Below are 20,897 nucleotides of genomic sequence, written 5' to 3'. Positions count from 1 at the left end.
TCTCTACTAAAATACAAAAAAATTAGCCAGGTGTGGTGGTGCATGCCTGTAGCCCCAGCTACTCGGGAGGCTAAGGCACAAGAATCACTTGAACCAAGGAGGGGAGGTTGCAGTGAGTCGCAATTGCGCCACTGCACTCCAGCCTGGGCAACAGAGTGAGATTCTGTCTCAAAAAAAAAAAAAAAAAAAAAAAAAAAAAAAAAAAAAAAAAAAAAAAAAAAAAAGAAAAGAAAAACTTGATCTGAACTAGAAGGCTTAGTAAAATGCAAGGATAGCCTCACCAAATGCCCAAGCCAACTTCCTCTGCCACTGTCTGGATAGAAATCCAGCAGGATATTCCTACCCACTCAATTTTGTGATGGAGATGGTGACAGAGGAGCAGAAATTTGACACATTCTCTTCAAACCCCTCTAAGGATCTTTTTTATATTACTGGTGTCAGAGCTTGGTTCTCAGTAGGAGCTGGACTGTGGGCCTACTGGATGAGTCCCCCAGATGTAACTCAAACCTCTTACAGCAGGAAGAACAGAGTTCGACTTTGCAGGGTAAGGGCACCTTTCCAGTTACTGAGATAATTACCTGACCCCTGGTCCTTCAACTGTTTGGAAACATCTGATGGCCATTAAGCCTGTTGTTTCCTCATTTTCCTGCCTACTGAGATAAACACATCAAAACAGAAAGCTTGACGCTCTAACAATGCTCTCTGATTAGTGGTTTGCAGGATCCTCTGTAATTTTAGGATTTGCTGGCTAGAAAAGGAACAATGATGGAGTACAAATTATAATGTGGCCTAGGAAAGAGTTAGGCACCCTGAGATTTAGACTTGGTTCTGCCATGGGCTGTAGACCTTGGTTAGAGACCTTAAGCTGGCCTCATCTTAAAAACTGAAGAACTGGACTGAGTCCGTTACATGAAATCTTCCATGGAAAACCAGGGTTCCTAAAGACATTAATGAGAGTTCCTCAAAAAAGGGGCTCCAAGGTCAAATAAGAAGAGGAAATTTGGCATATTCCACTCTCAACTCGTTCCCAAGAGACACACACAATAAGGGTCTGAGAAGTCAGCAGTTAAGAAATGTACTTATTAGCATTATTCAATCTGATGTTTCCCAAATTATTAACATCTCTTCTGAGAAAGACACAATTTGAGGAAGACACACTGGGACAGACCTCTAGGGTCCCTGTCAGCTCTAACCTACTGTGATTTGCATCAGGAGTACTTAGCCAGTGCCTGGAGCACCCTGCTTCCCTTCTTATCCAGTTCTCTTAACCTAGTGAGGCACTTAAATGATACTCTGGTTAATGAGAATTTATTGTATGTAGTCTATTTTACTGCAGTGAAAGTATCAATTTTCAAAGACTCAGAAAACAACATACTGAAAACACTATCCTATGAGATAGGACACCTGCAGTTACTGAGCTCCTAACACATGCTCTGTACTGTGCTAGCATTTTCCATTAATTATATCATTAAATCCGTACACAATCATAAGGGGTAGACATTGTTATCCTCGTATTACAGAGAAGGAAAATGAGCTCAGACAGGCCAAGTAACTTGCCCGAGGTCACACAACTAGAAAGTGGCAAGCACCAGATTTCAAACCCAGGAGTACTCATTTTCCAAATCATCGTTCTGTTTTGGGCTCTGCCACCATGACTATCAGATGGTCCCTAACTCTCTTTAAAGCTCCCTGGGCCTTAGTTTTCTCAACTATCAAGTGGGAATAGTAATCCTTACATTGCTTCCCTCAGAGAGTTGCTCTAAGGTTCAAAAGCAGTAACACATATGAAAGGGGTCTGTAATATATAAAGATGTGAATATTAGGAGCATCTGAAACATTATGAATAAACGTTGCTATTTCTGTTCATGAATTCTAAGCTGTTTGTTCTTGCAAGGTTCCCAATCATCCCTTCCCAAATAGTGCTCCTTAAAATTTTCATTAGGATTTTGAATAAACAGGAAATATGTCCATTTCTCACAGTATTGATTAGTTGCTAGGCTGTCTGACAGACTCACACTAAATTGCCAATCTGCTTCTTAGGAGTCAGGGTGAAAACTTCGGAGTGGGTAAGAGCCTGGTAGGAGGCCTGTGAGCCAGGAGTTATCTGGATAGAAATGTCACACTGGTTGTGGGGCTAGACTCCTTACCATCATCTTGGAACATGCCTGGGAAATAGGTCCAAAGGGTCATTTGGACAGCAAATCCTAGCAACCTCTGTATGAGATCTGTCCAGGAGACTAATCCCATTATATGGGATGGCAAGATGAGGAGGTGACTGGAAATGAGAAATGGGACCAGGCTGACCAGCTGCATTCTCCTTTGAGACAGAGACTACCCTGACAAGGGCCTAGGCACAGACACAGAAGTAGTTGGGTGCAGGACTCTCAATTCATCCTTTAGCCCTGCCTGAGATCACATCCTCATAACATTGCTGTGGCCATCTGCTCCCTCTAGTTTCTGGCAGATTAAGGCCAAAAACAACAGCAAAGCATTTCTGGATCAAGGTCCTGACTGTGGACAGAGAAGTAAATAACACAAGTCCCTGTTCTTAAGTAAGGTACTGGACCGAGGTGGTTTGAGCCTAACCATCTTGAGGCTCTCTTGCATAGCAAAGTCTCTGGCACATGGGTTCTATTCAAGGATTGTTTGAACTGAACTGAATCAAAGGAGCCTATATTCTGTAAGTTAAGAGCACCTGTTTGGTGTCAGGAGCCCAAGACTTCTAGATTCAATCCTGGTTCTGCTATGTACAATTCAGGGACTCTGGACCCCAGTTTGCACACTTTTTCTACCCCACAAGTTGCTATGAGTAGCCAACGAAATAGTGGCTCAGAGAGCGCTCTGTAAATGGCATGAGATGGAACAGCAGAAGCTGATGGGAGCACAGGAGCACATGATCTTAAAAGTTTAGAGTCCAGTCTGAAGAACACCTGAAATAAGCTCCTTTCTTTCTCCCCAGTCAGCTTAGATCTGCTTTTTATACAGAGTAGACATTCTCTGCATTTCTAGTGACTGTGAAAAGGGGGAAGAAGGGGACAATTTGCCACTAAGTAGGGGATAGAAAGGTTGCCATCTTTATACTTTTCAAAATAACAGCATGGGATTTAAATTTATAATCCAAAATTTTGTTAATCAAAAGCTGTGAAAACTATGAACAAGCCTCAACCTCTCTCAGTTTCCTCATCTGTACACTGTGGGGAAATTTCCTAAGTCATAAGATTGCAATTAAGGTTCAATGAATTGATGATGTCAAAAGTGTTTTGAAATCCACAAAATGCCAAACAAACGCCAATTATTACAAAGTTGTCTGTCTTCCCATCAGATTATGAGCTACATAAGACAGTGGTTATTTACCATTTAACAGGTGAGATCATCAAAGCCCAGAGAAAGTGCTGAAAGTAACACACAGCTCAATTCTGACTTCCTACAGCAGAGGTAACTGTTCCTTTATTATAAGGGTTGTTAATTAGCCTGCTTGCCTCATTAAACTGACAGATCTCTGAGGGAAGGGACTACATACACCTTATGCGTTTTTGTACCCCAGTGCCCATCATGGCACATCTAAAAAATGTGAAGTGTTACTAGAATGATGACTAACATATTGGTAGCAGAAACGTAACTAGAACTCAGGACTCCTAATCCCAGGTCTAGGGTTCTTTACAACCATGCAGTGGCCCAAACCTCATAGACTCGACTTGCCCTAACATCTCATCTCTTCCTCAATTCCTCCACTCTAGCAAGATTCAATTTCCCCTTCAGAGCCTGGCTTTCAAAGATGCCAGTTCCTCAGTCTTAACCTTCCTCATCCCTCCTTGCTGAGTTAATTCCTATCCCTCTCTCAGACATGGAGGCCTTTCTAATCTCTCCTAATACTGGATCAGGTATTTACTTTCCTCCACGGCTGTTTCGTTATCACAGACTCCTGGCACACAGAATGCATTACAAGTATCTGTTGAAGGCTGAATGAATGAAACACTGGGTGTAGAAATCCAAAGGTGATGCAGAGAAAATATTCTTGACCTGGAAGTCATGCTGCCTGACTGATTCTAATTCTAACTCCACTACTAATGTGTTCATGACCTTGAGCAAATCCTAGTTCTTCTTTGGACCATCTATAAATAAGTTATACTGCATGATCTCAGAAGGTCCCTCCATTGTTAAAAGCACATGAGACTTAGACTCATGTGAAGTCCTAGGGGTGAGGAGATTCTAAAGCCAGCTATATGCTCCATAGCACAGAAGGCCCAATACTCTCATCCCCCCAGGAGCACAAGAGACATGCGACTCTGCTGTCAGCAGCCTCCCAGTCCGTTGGTTTACTTAATTCCTCTTGATGAAGTGCCAAGAATAAATTGTAGGTGAGCAGCAGAGCATTTTAACGAGTCCAGAGCCTAATGAATCTTTTCCTTCCTGTGTCAATTAGAATTTCAAAGCTAGGATCCCCAAGGACCAATTTATTGGGAACAGAGAGAAGAAGCCTTTTGTTCATCAGCGGCTCCTGAGCTACCTGCTCTGCTCCCGTATCTCTGCTGTGTAACAATCCTGCTTACTCAGATACAACTCTGAGGCAAAGGTGGGGTTGGGGGTTGGTCAGGGAATCAGAGCAGTGCTGACGTTACTGCTACCTGCTAGAGATACTGGTCTTCAAAGAGCTAACAGTCACAGATCACCAGGCTATTCACCCAGCTAAGTATCTGGCATTGTGTGGTACCTATTTACCTAAGTTATTTTAAATCCTCACAACCTCAAAAGCAGGTATCAACCATACCATTTTACAGAAAAGGAAAAAGAGGATCTGAGAGATAAAGAAAGGATCAGCCTAAGGAACACAATTATTATAGTAAATGTCAGAGAAGGATTTGAATTCAGGTCTGTGTGACTCCGAAGACTAAAGCTCTATCAAACCAATACAACCCTGCCAGCAGCTGATGTCTTGAACAGCAGAGATAGCCCATGGTCAGCCATAGACACATTAGGCATTTGCCACCAACACACTGTCTTTTGCCCAGGCACATGCAAGAGTGGCTGTGTATCACCAGTCCTTCCACTCGGTGGAGCTGGCAATCCTCCATCCCTAGAAGATAATCCAAGCAGAGTCACCATCAACACTGCCCCCTGCTCCCACCTCAGAAACCTTTTGATTTATTTGATTTGTGAGGAATTTTCAATCCTTGATCTAATGGTTCCCATGCACCCAGTTCTCCACCTCCCATACTGTCCGCTCTAAGTCACACAGGGCCAGCCCAGGTGCTACTGCTCTGTACTCAACAAAGATACATTTTCCAAGGTGAGCAGATAAGCAAGTCAGGTTTCCAAATGTAACTAGTGTTGAATTTCAGGGCTCTAGTGGGAAAAACACATTAAGAGTAGAGGTCAAGACCGGGCGCAGTGGCTCATGCCTGTAATCCCAGCACTTTGGGAGACCGAGGCGGGAGGATCACCTGAGGTCCGGAGTTCGAGACCAGCCTGACCAACGTGGAGAAACCTCATCACTACTAAAAATACAATATTAGGCATGGTGGTGCATGTCTATAATCCCAGCTACTTGGGAGGCTGAGGTAGGAGAATCACTTCAACCCAAGAGGCGGAGGCCGCAGCAAGCCAAGATCGTACCATTGCACTCCAGCCTGGGATTGCACTCCAGCCTGGGCAACAAGAGTGAAACTCCACCTCAAAAAAAAAAAAAAGAAAGAAAGAAAAAAGAGTGGAGGTCAAGTGGCTTGTTCAAGTTTACACAGTTAGAAAATCACAGAGCAACAACTGGAACACAGGCATATACCTAACCTGGCCTCTATCTACATACAACAAGAATAACACCAATATATAAAAAATGAGATCAGTGCTTTTTAAAAATTAACTTATTTGGCGACAACTATGGAATCACGTGCAGAGTTAAGTGCCTTTTAAAAGTACTGGACACTTAGCAAAGTGCCGGTCACACAGAAACCCTCCCAAGAAATGTTACCTATTAGGTATTAGGAAAAAGGGAAAGGGCATTCAGAAGGCACCTTTGAGGAGCAGTGAATAAGAATTTCTCTTTACCCAGTGCTTAAAGTATGTACATATACAATACCTTAAATAATCCTTCCAAGGACCCCACAAAGCAGGTATTAGTAGCCTCATTTACAAACAGGAAAACCACTCTCAGAAGTCAAGTTGCCTAAGATTTCTTTGGTCCCAGCATGTGCCAAAGCTGGGATTCAAATCCAACTATATCCAACTCCAAACTTTATCCTCTTTCCACATTGCTTCTTTGGAGATAAGACTGGGGCTGGGCTTCAAAGACAAGCCTCCTGGATACAGGCCAGTGGTTAAGAGCAGGCTGCCAGTTCAGGTGTGGAAACAACAGCATGAGCAAGGATGCAGAGTTAGCAACATGTCTTTGTAGAGGGTAGTAGTTCAAAGACACTGGCCTGAATCGAACAGTAAATTCACATGACAAAGACCAAATAAAAAGCTAAAGTGAGGGCAGGTGGCAGAGGGTCCTGGAATGCTACTAGCTGCTTGTGTCAATTACATGGGTCACAACTTGATTCCCTTCCGCTGTAAACTGTAAGAAAAAGGGAACAGCACACAGAAAATGAAGAGCCAGACAGCAAGAGAACTGGGGAAAGGAAATCAAGTTCTACTCCTAACTAGGTAAGTAGCCTTGGGCAGGCCAATTTCCCTCTCTGGATTTCTAATACCAGGGATTGAACTAAAAGATGTCCAAGGACCACTCTAGCCATGACCTTCCAGAAATCACTTTATTACCAAGTCATGTGAGCAAATGTAGGTCTGAGAAATGACAGAGAGCTGCATGAGGGAGATGAAAATGAAGGTATTAAATTGGATTCAAGTTAATCTTGGCCAAAATACAGAAGATGGCAGGGAGCAAAGGCAGGGAGGCTGAACCAGAACCATACCAATCCTGGCTACATGCCAACCTCATTTCCTCATCAGCCCAGTGGACCTCAGGGCCCTATGTTCTGGCCTCAGCTGCCCACTCTCCAACCTTATCTCCTGCCTCTTTCCTCTTTACTGCTGCTGCTCCAGCCACACTGGCTGCCTTCTAATTATTCTACAAACACGTTCTTGCATCAGGGCTTTTCACCTGCTCTTCTCTCAGCTGGTAATGATCTTCCTCCTTAGAGAGGTCTACTCTGGCCACTTTTTAACACTTTACTCCTGCTTATCTTTCTTCATAATGCATATGGAATTACATAATTGATTTACTAATTTTTTTATTGTCTCCCCCATTAAAACAAGTTCTATGCTGGGCACAGTGGCTCACACCTGTAATCCCAACACTTTGGGAGGCCTCCGAGGCAGGAGGATCGCTTAAGCCCAAGACATTGAGACCATCCTAGGCAACATAGGGAGACCCTGGTTCTATAAAAAAATTTAAAAATTAGCTAGGTGTAGTGGTGCATGCCTGTAGTCCCAGCTACTCAGGAGGCTGAGGTAGGAGGACTGCTTAAGCTCAGAACGTCAAGGCTGCAGTGAGCCATGATCACGTCACTGCACTCCAGCCTGGGTGACAGAGTGAAACCCTGTCTCAATAAATAAATAGGCAGTCCTCATTTTGTTCACTACTGTATCCCAGTTCTATGGGCAGTATCAGGCATCTGTTGAATGGATAACTGAATGTACGTAAGTATAAACACTGTCCCTAAGGTCCCTTCCAATGCTGGCTTTCTGTGACTAACATATCGGCTTGTGGGACTGGGGAACATCTCAGGAGTTCCAAGCCTAGGTAAGCTTAGGTCCAATCTGTCTTTCTGGCTTCAATTTTTGATATTTGCTTGGCCTCAATGGTTCTTCAAATGTTAACACACATGCCAGGTGTGGTGGCTCACGCCTGTAATCCCAGCACTTTGGGAGGCCGAGGCGGGTGATCACCTGAAGTTGGCAGATGACCTGAGGTTGGGAATTCAAGACCAGCCTGACCAACACGGGGAAACCCCATCTCTACTAAAAATACGAAATCAGCCAGGTGTGGTGGCACATGCCTGTAATCCCAGCTACTAGGGAGGCTGAGACAGAAGATTCACTTGAACGCAGGAGGTTGCAGTGAGTCGAAATCACGCCATTGCCACTCCAGTCTGGGCAACAAGAGCAAAACTCCATCTCAAAAAAAAAAAAAAAAAAAAAGTAATGCACATACTAACACAGAGCTACATACTCGTACAAATAGACAAAGATATATCACCTAATTAATGAAGTATTACTGTATGCTATGTGTGAAACACAGTACATACACAATAGCCTCCAACATTAGGTCCTTCAGAGTTTGACCCCAACTTACTTTGGTAACTTTAACCCTAACCACAGTCCTATTCCTGAACTCTTATACTCTGGCTACAATGGACTGTTTTCCCTTCTCTGAAACACACACATAAGCTTCTGTGCCTCTGTCCTCACTGGTCTCTCTGCTTAGAAGTTACAGTCTCCCCTTTACAATTACCAAATGCCTCATCTTTGAAGTCCAACTCAAATATTACCTCTTCTGGGAGGTATTTCTTCATCTCTCAGGTAGTGGTCCCCTCCAAGCTCCTAAAGCACTCTCCATGTTTCCATTCAGAGTGATTATCGCTCTAGCCTACTTACTTTACCTTCCTGTCCTTCATCAACTACAGGCTCCAAAAGCCTTAACCATGTGTTTGGTTACTCCTTATTCCTAAAACTTATTTCTGTGCCCAGCACAAAGGTTTACCAAATTAAATCTTAACATGGCCCCACAACAAAGAATGCTTCCTAACCTTCATATTGTCCCAAAGATGGTTTCTCTAATATTCCTACCACTAGTATGAACCCCTATGGAACAGGGTACGAGAAGAGGGTTGGAGAAAGGACTGGAAAGAAAAGGGAGAAACAGTCTTTGCAGAACCTCAAATTTCATGCTACAAAGATTAGATTTTAGAGGTTTCATGAGCAAGGAAGTCATAGGAATAAGATCTGTGTCTTAAAAGCTATGGAGAGAGAAAAAGTTGTATTTCAGGGTAGAGACTAGACACGGAGCGGCAAGTGAGTTGGTAATTAAAACGCTGCCAGAGACAGATTATTAAGATCTGGCCTTGGGTGGTAGCAGTGGGGATGGAAAGATGGACAAAACATGTTCAGAGACAAAACCACATAATGAAAGCAGCTGCTTATTCTGAGTAGAACTGGCTCTGCACATAAAACAAAATTCTTCCAAATGGAAATCTGTAACCTCTTTGCATCCAAGATGGTCCTGAGGGTGAGACCACAAGCAAGAAAAGAGCCTCCTTGAACAGGGGAAGAAAAAGAAGCAAGTCTAGGGTTAGCAAAGGCCAAATTCCAGGCCACTGAGCAGGGCTGCAAGGAGAGCGAACTCAAGATCTTGCTGATGGCTGCTGACTGCAGAAACCTTAGTAAAGAGGTCAGGTCTGTTCCCTAAGCAGAAAGCTGCCTTCCTGGGTTGGGATGGCTCTAGCTGGCTTTAACACAAGAGGTTCTGATCATTTTCAGTGGTTGTATGTTAAGGAAAATTATCCAAAATTCGGAAGTAAGGCAAAAAGATGATTGTGTGACCACTTAAAGTCATGTTAGACACATTGTTTATTATGAACGGAGTCATCTGACACTCTTGGGAAATGGAATTTTGTTATTCTTCACAAATGATTAGGGTCCAAATGTTTTAAAACTCTGCAGGTAGAGGTTAATGTGTAAAAAACTAAGAAGGTATACCTTTTATATGCAGACAAAATAATTTCAAAGGTTATATTTTCATCAGGGCACTAACCAAAACAATCTTATTTCAGCGGTCCTTCTTTCATTAACAACCTAAATCCAGTTTCGCAGCTATTCTACTTCTGCTGGTTTCCACATGAAACAATTAAACAAAACTTGACACACGCTCACTCTATGTATGAAAATTATGCCCTGACCGAGGCACACACATTCACAAGCCTGCCTACCTCACAAGAACCAGATATCATGAGGCAAGAGAAGCCTGACACCCAGGCACAGGATGCTAGTCAAGTGTTAGAAGTGGTCACTTAATGAAATGACATAATGACATAAAGCTCAGAGCAGTAAAAAGGACACAAGGCAGAGAGTCAGGGCACCTGCCACTAATTCACTCTGTGACCCTGGCACATTATTCTCCTTTGCTGGGCTTCAATTTAACAATGATAAAATGGGAAAGTTGGTTCAGGTCAGTGTTGTTTTACAAACTGTGATCCTGGGAACCCTGAAGTTTAAGGCAGCTGCCTTGGGGGGTTGTCTTTGTTTGGTAAGGGTAGTGGGGAGGCTGAGCTACTAGCCCTCTTGCTGCTGCTTCAGCCAAAGCAGCAGTCTTTGGTGGTGGTTTTTTTTTTTTTTTTTTCAGACAGTGTCTTGCTCTGTTGCCCAGGCTGGATTGCAGTGTCTTGATCTCGCCTCACTGCAACCTCCCCCACCCCGCCCCTCCGCCGCTCAAGCGATCCTCCCACCTCAGCCTCCCAAATAGCTGGGATTACAGACGTGTGCCACCATGCCTAGCTAATTTTTGTATTTTAGTAGAGACAGGGTTTTGCCATGTTGACCAGGCTGGTCTTGAACTCCTCACCTCAGATGATCCACCCGCCTCAGCCTCCCAAAGTGCTGGCATTACAGGCATGAGCCACCGCACCCAGCCAGAAGCTCTGTTTTGGATTTACATGTTTTAAAAAAGGGTTACTATGTAAACTTGATGACTGTCAATTAAGGTCCCTTCCCACTCTGATATCCTAAAATTCCATGATTTTATGGCAACTGATCCTGGGGAAAATACAGAGACAAAAAATATCTCCTATCACCCTGTGCCTAAAAATAACACCCTATAAGGGTTCAAAGTAAGTCCCTAGCAATTGAGTATGAATGAGTGAGGAGGGGGACAAGAGGGCAGAGGAAGGTTCAGAAAAAGACAGAGACTAAGGGCCTGCTCCTTTTGCAACTGGAGACTGGGTAGGCCCAACGCCAGGGAGAAAACCCTCTCAGGGAAGACTTAGCCTCACTGGCATTATCAAGACTAAAGATTTGGACTCTAGCCCCTGGTTCTGTCACATAAAGGCAGATCCTTCAGTTTCTTCACAGTACGGTTTCTTGAAGGTAAATCGCTTTGCAAACTGTTGAGTACAGATTTGAGAACCTATCAGAACAATCTTAGTCCTAACATCTTTTGTGTGTGCATGTCTCTGCTCCTGCCAGGTCACTGGAGGAGACTTATCACAGTCAAGGAGTACAGACCCTTTCCCTTTCCTTCCCTGTACTTCAGAGTTGGGCATACAAGTAGGGGTTATTGCTTGAAATACTCTCTCCATTCAACTTTGAAAAGGACAAATATACTTTTCACTAGGGACTCAGTTCCATGATCACGACGGAAACATGGCCTCTCTCACTTAGTGCTTGGATCTCTGGGCTCTATACCTGGGTTCTGGAGAAGTTGGTTTGAGGCAAAGAGTGCAGAAACTCTCAGGAAAATACACTGAAGGCATGGAAGACATTCCTATTACACTCAGGGCACCAAACGCCTCTTCTTGGGTACTCCCAAACACTCTACACTCCTGGAAGGGCAGTGGTCAGAGGCCAGGGAGGCAGTGTGATACTCAGGAAAGAGCTTACCTTAAGGCTTAGTCGATAGGGTCAGGACTCAGTTCAAACTCTAGCTCTTTTAGAGACTAGATATGGCTTCAGTAAATTCATTCACTTCACTGAGCCTCAGCTTTCCCCTCTGGAGCTATTAATAGCTTAATGAGTTATAAAGATTAAGGGAGATAATCTATTTAAAGTATCTGTCACAATACCTGGCACACAGTATGCACACAATAAATGTTACTCAAGAGGGAAAGGGCAAACTAGCGAAAGTTTGAATGTGATTCATATGATAGGTAGGGAAGACTCAGGGATGAACCCCAGCCAGCAGCAGATCAGAGCTGTGAGTGGCTCAGAATGGGAATGGGCTGATTTGGAGAGTGTCGTGCTATTCTAAGAGCATCTGGATCCTGTACCAGCCAAAGCAAATCAAACAGGAGTGCTTATGGAGCGCTTGTTTCTAAAACAAGTACGGGCTGTGTTATTGACACACGCCACAGGGGAATTGAGAGGGCTGTTGGCGGAGATGTTAAAAAAGCTGACATGCTTTCAGTTCCAATCTTTGCTACCATATCCATATGGGCACAACTGACCTTGGCTCTAGAGGGGAAAAAAACTCTGGAACGAGACACAAGAGATTTGGATTTGGGTGAGAACCTGAACCTGACTTCACCTCTTGGGCCTCAGTTTTTTCTTTCCTCTTCTAAAATAATTCTGTGTGCTGAATCTATTATCACCATTGCACTTTTTTTTTTTTTTTTTTTTGAGATGGAGTCTCACTCTGTTGCCCAGGCTGCAGTACAGTGGCAGGATCTCTGCTCACTGCAACCTCCGCCTCCTGGGTTCAAGCGATTCTCCTGCCCCAGCCTCCCAAGTAGCTGGGATTACTGGCACATGCCACCACGCCCAGCTAATTTTTGTATTTTTAGTAGAGACGGGGTTTCACCATGTAGGCCAGGATGGTCTCGGCCTCTTGACCTCGTGATCCTTCCTCCTTGGTCTCCCAAAGTGCTGGATTACAGGTATGAGCCACCATGCCCAACCCATTATTGCACTTTTAAATGATGATGATATGGTTCAGAAAGATTAAGCTAATACCGGCAGGAATTTGAATTCAGGGTCAGCTGTCAAGCCTGTAGTCTTTCTTCTCTGTTGCATTATCTCTCAGCGTTAAATGAGGGAGTAGGATCAGGTGAACCAAGGCATCTCTAGATGAAAACTGAATGGCCTCAAATTATAGTTTCAAGAGCATTCTGAATACTCTAGGGCTAGACAAACTCTGTCTGGTTAAAAAGCCTTCTCATAAATGAAATCCTCAGTACCAAAGGCAAAAACTAGAGTACAAACAGAAGAGACAGAAAAAAGGGGCCAATGAAATTTCAGAAAGCTAGTCCTAAAGAGGCCCTTGGAGAATACAATGCCTAACTCATTTTTACAGATGGGGATATGGAGGATGCAAAGAGAAACAGCTTGACTGGGAACACCCAGTGAGTGGGTGATAGAGCACAATCTGGGTCCTATGCCTCATGGCCCCTCTCTCACACTTGCTAGCTACTCAGTTTCCAACCTTCTAGGCCATTATGATCTTTTTTTTGACATTTACTTTCCAAATGCTGGGTGACAGGCAGGTCACTGCCCTGCAGCAGACTCCCAGCCACTTCTAACACCTTACTATAGATAGCGGCTCTTTGTTTTTAACTGTTCCTGCTGCAGGCTTAAGCAGGACCGAAGCTGAGACTTCTCTTAGGTCCCTGTTGACTCTTTAATGTTTTTGGACCACAGAACAATGTGCCCTTGGAGACACAGAACAGGAAGAAACATCAGCAATTATGGACCAACTTTCCACCTCATTCCCTGTTTGTAGAACTGAGGAAAAAGAGGCCCAGGTATAAAATGCTTTCCCAGGTTTGAGTCAGTAGACAGGGTTAAGAGCCTGGGTCGCCACACTCTCCTACTTCAATCTGACACTCAACACATGGTATCAGAATTTATTCCAATCACTGGTGACTGAACACCAAGCCAAGCCAGGTATTTTCTTCATCATCTCCTACTAGCAACACAATCACTATATAAAGTAGGCATTACTTTATATGAGGAAACTACAGCTCAGACAAGTCAGTCACATAGAAAATAAACGTCAGATCAAGGACCCAAATCTTGGTATTAAGAATACACACAATAGTGGGAAAGATGCAGTTACTTAATCTTCCTAAAGACGAGTTATGTCACAGATATCTTTTATCTTTTACCTCTTGCCCTATGTACTCAGAATTGTTGACTCTTGACAGATTATGCTAATTAGGGATATGGGAGGTGGCAATGAGGGGAAGGATGAATAGTGGAGACTCAAATAATACAATGACAGATAATTTCAAAGAAGCAATTTCTGCTTTGTGTTAATGGGGTAAAGTAGGTTTTGAGCACCCCCCAATCTGTCCCATTCAATAAGTCCCCTTTATTCACTTCTTACTCATCTCAAAGTTCTAGAAACACCATTGCTCACAGACCATGGTTTCTTGAGCTTTGTTATCCAGCTTAGATTTTGTTCTCTTGGCCATGTTCTTAGGCTCAGGACCCTATCTCACTGCCACAGCCAAAATCCCTAGAACTGCCCTCCAGTTAATCTAACCTATAGGTCCCTCTCCTGTTTAGCTGTTCTGCTCTGGCCTGCTGCTCCAAAGGGACAAAAGGATCTTCTTTAGTTTTAATGAAAACTGGGGAAGGAAGCAGGGGAACCCAGGACCTCATAGCGCTCAGAGCCCTTTGCATGCGATTCCTTTGCCCCAAGCAAGCTGTAGGTTATTGCTTTGCTATGACAGCAATCCTCAAGCAAGCCAGCTGTTTCTGGAACCAAAGTAATAAAATATGGCCAAAATCCTTGGGTGGAGAGTGAAGAGGAACAGCTGTTTCTTACATGAGCTGCCCTGGCAGCCTCCCCCTCAGATCCCCACTCCTCCACAGAATTCTCTAGGAGCCATCTGATGATTACACTGGCAGACAATGAGTCTCCTGCCCTTTCTAAGCCACCAGGTCCACCTTGGTCAAACATTCATCCCCATACCTTGAAGGACAATGATGCACTGCTACTGCTCCTAGACCTTCTCAGACTCTATCCCAGGTCCCTAACACTATAATTACTAACATTAATAGTCTTGTACATTTGTACACTATCCAATGGTCTTATATAGCACTTATCTGAAATGTGCTTTACACAGTAGGCTGGGTAGAAACTATTATTCCTTGTTTATAGATGAGGAAACTAAAGGTCACGAGTAAGTCCCCAGCAAGCCAGGCATTGCTCGAGCCCCTCCCACCTCAATGTTACCTATGGCATCTGCACTATAACCCTTATTTAATGGAATCAAATCTCTGCTTAGAATTTCAGTTGTAACAGGCAAAAGAGGTGTTCAGAAAGGTCCCCCAAAAGCCACTGTGAAGCCTCTGAAGTCCATGAGGTAGGCAGCTGTCTCTTCTAGCTCTTTATCAGGGAACTTTCCTCAGAAGCCTGGGAGGCCCTGGCTTGCCAAGTGTCACCTGACTTCCTGCTACACCACCCCCATATGTCTTACTCGAAGCTCAGCCTGCCTCACTGCCTGCTCAGTGCTGATTTCGGGGAGGTAGGGTCCAGGCTGCCAAGCGCTATGGGTCTAGCCCTAGCACTCGCTCTACTGGTAACACATATACATTGTAGGCCACTTGTCTTCCCTATTGTTTCTGAATCAGGCCCCCTCTGAAGTTTGATACTTCTCCAGAGGCTACTGTATCAGAAAGAGCAAACTGACAGTCCACTGGTATAGTCAAGCCTGAAGAATTGTTTGGTTTGGGGTGTACTGTGCCTCAAAATTCAATAAACTAATCCTTAAGAAACTAGAAAAGAGCAAACTAGACCCAAAGCAGCAGAAATTAGAAAATAATAAAAATAGTAAAAAATAGTAAAAAAAACTCAATGGAAAAGAAAAACAATGAAACTAAAAGTTGGTTCTTTGAAAACACAAGCAAAATGAACAAACCTGTATCTAGACTGACCAAGAAAAAAAAAAAAAGACACAAATTACCAACAAATTAGACAACTTGGGTGAAATGGAAACATTCCTAAAATACACAAATTATCAAAAGTGACTCAAAAAGAAATAGAAAATCTAAGTAGATTTAACAAGTAAGACATTTGAATTAGTAATTTTAAACTCGTCCAACAAAGACAAGCCCAGGCCCATGTGGCTTCACTGATGAATTCTATCAAACAATTAAAGAAGAAATAATACCAATCCTTTACAAACTCTTTCAGAAAACAGAGGAGGAGGGAACATATCAATTCATTCCATGAGGTCACCCTAATGCCAAAAGCAGATAAAGACCTAAGAAAACTACAGAATAGTATTCCCCAGCAAATCAAATCTAACTCCATATAAAAAGGATTATACACTACAACCATGTGGGATTTATTCTAGGAATGTGAAGTTGATTTAGTATCTGAAAATCAATTAACGTAATGTCAATGCAGAATAAAGAACAAAGACCATGAAATCAACAAAATCTAACACCCATCCATAATGAAACCCCTTAATAAACTAGGAATAAAAGGGAACTTCCTTAGCCTGAACCCCACACGATGGAATACTTTCCTCCTAAAATTGGGAACAAGGTAAGGAAGGCTGTCTGCTCTTACCACACCTGTAGCCACATGGCCTCCTTTCGTTCCTCAGACACAACAAGCATGCTCGTATTTCAGGACCTCTGAACTTGCTGAACTCTATGCCTAGAATGTTATTCCCCCAAAGATACACATAGCTCACTACTCCAATTCTTACATATTTCAGCACAAATTTTACTTTCTGAGAGGCCTTCCTTAATAATCCAGTGTCTCCCTATTCCCTTACTCTGCTTTATTTTTCTTCAGATTTATTCGTTTATCTACTTTTCTCTACTAGAACGTAAACTACAGAGAGAAAACTATTCTATTCACTGCTACACCTCAAACACTTCAAACTGTGACTGGTATATGACAGACACTCCAATACTCACTGAATGAATGAATAAATGTGTCTATAGGAAACGAAAAATGTCTATAGGAAAATGAAAAAGGAGTAGTGGGGGACTACCAGCTTAAGAGCCTGAGAAGGACCAGGGTTTTAGGTAGTGGGGAAAGAGCCAATGTAGGATATAATAGAAAAAAACTTGGTTTTCTGGAGCCAGATTCTTCTGGGTTCTAAGCTTAGCTCTTCTGATGACTGCTTACACGTCCCTCTCTAACTCTCAAGTAATTTATTAAATAAGAATATCACCACCTACCTCCCAAGTTGCTATGAAAATGAAATATATTTATGTAAAGCATTCAGTATAGTGCTTGATAATATACAGTAGACACTATAAATACTTAATTTAACATTTTCTGAAAACTTTGGCTTTCAAGAGGAACCCAAAACCACCACAGAATTACCCAGCCCCACCCTCATCTTACTGAGGGACATAGTTGTGGAGGTGCTGCTCCTAAATTAAGTGGCCTCCAGGCTGTTGTTTTAACTTATTCTTCTTTCACCCCTCCCCTTTCAGTCAGCTTTCAGCTCTCAACCCTAGATGGTATTAATACAGCAGCTCTTCTCCCTTTTTTGATATGCTGCTTTTAATCTTATGGGGTTTTAGAAACCAAATGCTAAGCTTGTTACAACAACACGTAAAAATAAGAATAAATGGCCGGGCGCGGTGGCTCACGCCTGTAATCTCAGCACTTTGGGAGGCCAAGACGGGCGGATCACGAGGTCAGGAGATTGAGACCACCCTGGCTAACACGGTGAAACCCCGTCTCTACTAAAAATACAAAAATTATCTGGGCGTGGTGGCGGGCGCCTGTAGTCCCAGCTACACAGGAGGCTGAGGCAGGAGAAAGGCGTGAACCCAGGAGGCAGAGCTTGCAGTGAGTGGAGATCGCGCCACTGCAGTCCAGCCTGGGCAACAGAGTGAGACTCCGTCTCAAAAAAAATAAATAAATAAAAAATAAGAATAAATTAGCACTGTGCAAATACTTAAGGATGACAATGCTTTACTTCCCTCTTGTTTTTCAGTTGGACTCTGGAAAAATGAGGCTGTTAGATAAATAAGATATTATATGGGTAGCTTATCATATATAAATGTATATATTATACACTGATTTACATGGAATCATTCATATTTTAAAAGTTAATAGTGGAGCTTCTTCACAGAGCAGTTATTACAGGAAGCGTATAAGATCCAAGCTTGGCACCCAGGCCAGGGAAAGGCCAGAAGCTGTAGAACTTTACATTAACAAGGCAAAAAGAAGTGTCAGCAAGAGCCTGGATATTCAGAGTAGGAGGGAAGGTAGGGGTCAAAACCCTCTGTGCACTCTCAGGCAGATAGAAGAACAGAATATCCATTGTTAAAACACAGTATGAAGAGAATGGTCTCCATCGTTGGTAAAGGGGGAGAACAAGATGGTAGAAAAACTGGAATGACCATGGCCTCCATAAAATGTGAGGCTACAGTACAAGAGCCTTTTTCACTAGCAGTAAGCAGGGGCAGGCAGGGAACCTAGGGCCAAAGGAGGAATAGCCTTCTTCAAGAGATGACAGCAGGGAACAAGGCAACACCTCAGTGGAGTGCCAACTCCTGTTGGGATGGGCTCTTGGGAACTGCTGTAGTATCCTATGCCAGGGTTCATGAGTGCACTTAAATCTGCACTCTGCAGCCTACACATTGCAAATCGTGGCTGCCTGTGCTACCTGGCTTTGTCATCTGTGCCCTGGAATCCTTTTCCTTAAGGAAAAACTAAGCTATGGGTAGGGCCCGCAAAAGAAAGGAGAGGAGGAGAAGGGCATATAAGAGAAGATTTACAGTGAAAATTTCCAGAGGAAAATCCTCCCGTTTACTTTTGGGGAATGGGGCGGCAAACAGGTCAGGGACTGAGACGCCACAGATACTATTATATTTTGGACGCTGGACTCCTCCAAACCTCTTGCTGAAATCTGATCCCCAATGTTTAAGGTGGGACCTAATGGGAGGGGTTTGGATTGCTGGGGGCAGATCCCTCATGAACAGATTAATCCCCTCCCTGGAAGGAGGGTAGGGGAAGCGAGTTAATTCTCACTCTTTTTGTTCCTGTAAGAGACGGCTGTTAAGAAGAGCCTAGCATCTCCCTTCTCCCTCTCTTACCATCTGATTTCTAGCCACAGCAGTTCCTTTTCCACCACAGTAGAAGCAGCCTAAGGCCCTCACTGGGTGCAGACACCCAATCTTGAACTTTTCCCGACATCCAAATTGTGAGACAAATAAACCTTTCTTCTTTATAAATTACTCGGCTCAGGTACTCCTTTATAACAACATAAAACGAGCTAAGACAGACACTTAAAATGCTTTCCTCTCACTTTCTTGTTTCATTCATGCTGCTTTACAATTCACAAAGCTTTCCAACTTGCATTTCTCATTTGATTCTCTGTAACATACCTGCATGATTGGTGTACACACATGAGACATGAGGGGACAGGGAGGCACTCCGACTTTACAAATAGGGGAATGAAGACTGTCCAAGGGCACACGTTGAGAGAAGATAAAAACCCAGGTTTCTCAACTTCAAGCCAGTACTCAGGTCCTTATCCTGTACTGGCCCAAGTGTTTATGAGATACCATGTGTTACAGAGGTATTCTTCTTGTTCTGGTCACTTTAGCCTGGGCCTCTGCCTGCTTGAAGGTTCTTCCTATCTTTCAGTCTAGTAGCTCCCTTCACTAGAAATACCACTGCTCAGAGGGACCTCCAACTCCTACCTGCCCTGTTCAGCCCCTCAACTGAATCTCCTTTCTGAATTCCTAAGTCTGCCTTCTTGAACTTTGTAAGAAAATTCAGAATTAGAGAGGGAAATTAGCGGCCCAAGGAAAGCCTGTCAGGTCAGGAAGAACAATGGCATTTATGGTCAGACTGACCTGGGTTCTAACATCAGCTTTATGGATTCCCAGGTGTGAACCCTGGGCAAATTATTTCAGTTCCTGAGCCTCAATTTCCTCATCTATAAAATGAGGTTTCAGAGCAGGCTGTGGTGGTACATGCCTATAATCCCAGCTACTCAGGAGGCTGAGGCAGGAGGATCACTTGAGCCTAGGAGTTTGAGACCAGCCTGGGCAACACAGTGACACCTGTCTCCCAAAAACAAAAATAAAACCCCCCACACACAAACAAAAAGGGATTTGTCTAGATTGACATCAGTAACACAGTAAGTTCTTAATGTGTGGATTTTCCTTCCTTCTCACCATCTGTCAGGTTCCCCTGACATCCCACTTATAAAGCCTTAATCACTCCACTCTCACCATTATTCATACGACATTTTGCAGAACTGAAGAAACTACAGGATTTTCTGGAGCTGACCTATGAGCTTGGCAGATTACAGTAAAAACTAAAGCTAAGAAAGTCTCTAGGGTGCCGGGCGCGGTGGCTCACGCCTGTAATCCCACCACTTTGGGAGGCTGAGGCAGGCAGATCACCTGAGGTCGGGAGTTCGAGACTAGTCTGACCAACGTGGAGAAACCCCATCTCTACTAAAAAATATGAAATTAGCCAGGCATGGTGGTCATGCCTGTAATTCTAGTTACTCAGGAGACTGAGGCAGGAGAATTGCTTGAACCTGGAGGCAGAGGTTGCAGTGAGCCAAGATCACACCATTGCACTCCATCCTGGGCAACAAGAGCGAAACTCTGTACCCGCCCCCCCGCCACCCCAAAAAAAAAAAGTATCTAAGGGCTGTGAGGTCATGTTAAAGAGCTTGTGAGAGGACAGGTACAGCCGCCAGGTCCCAGGATAGCTCCCCACCCGCCACATCCCAGTAGAAAGCAGCTAGAAGGAAACAGACCTTACTCATGGCAAATGATCCCAGACATTCTTGTGGCAGCTCTAGGAGAGCAGTCTCAACCCTCCTCCCAGTTCAGAAAGTTACCTGTGCAACATCCGATCTCTTAAGACATGGAGTAGGAAGATAATCACTTATGAGTTATCTGTACTGAAGGTAAAAACAATCCCCAAACTAGTTACCCACCATGTTGGCCTAAGCTTGCCCAGAGCTTTCCCAGGCACCCTCACTCACCAGTAACAATGCTGAGCTTAGCCAGCCGTTTCCTCCTTTGGGTTACAGGGTCAGCACCACCTGCCTCCAGGAATAGGGCTCACCTATAATAGAGAGAAAAGTCCATTAGGGGTGCTGCTCAGAACAGGCAGCAGGCATTCAAAATTTCTGCCCTCACACATTTTGCATCCTAGCAAAAGACAGGTCAATTATTTATAGCATATAATTTCAAGTAGTGCTAAGTGTCATAAAGAAAAATAGAGCAGGCCTGGCGTGGTGGCT

At 43.7% G+C, this 20,897-nt stretch overlaps 1 protein-coding gene across 7 annotated transcripts in view; it reads right to left on the bottom strand.

Moving 5' to 3' along the window:
- The window catches only part of RALY (RALY heterogeneous nuclear ribonucleoprotein), a 92,434-nt gene that overhangs the window by 33,322 nt on the left and 38,215 nt on the right, over positions 1-20,897 (bottom strand). For 6 of the 7 annotated variants that reach the window (XM_017878528.1, XM_017878484.1, XM_017878535.1 and 3 more), the window contains one exon: positions 20,637-20,719. The exons of the other annotated variant lie outside the window; for it this stretch is intronic. The gene's annotated coding sequence lies outside the window, so the exon portion shown is untranslated. The remainder of the gene's footprint in view (positions 1-20,636; positions 20,720-20,897) is intronic. 7 annotated transcript variants of the gene reach the window in all.

Source organism: Rhinopithecus bieti, unplaced genomic scaffold, assembly GCF_001698545.2.
Source record: "Rhinopithecus bieti isolate Rb0 unplaced genomic scaffold, ASM169854v2 scaffold_65, whole genome shotgun sequence".
In the NCBI taxonomy this organism is placed as follows: domain Eukaryota; kingdom Metazoa; phylum Chordata; class Mammalia; order Primates; family Cercopithecidae; genus Rhinopithecus; species Rhinopithecus bieti.
Note: the sequence above shows the minus strand (reverse complement) of the source record. Positions and strands in the feature narration are given on the sequence as shown.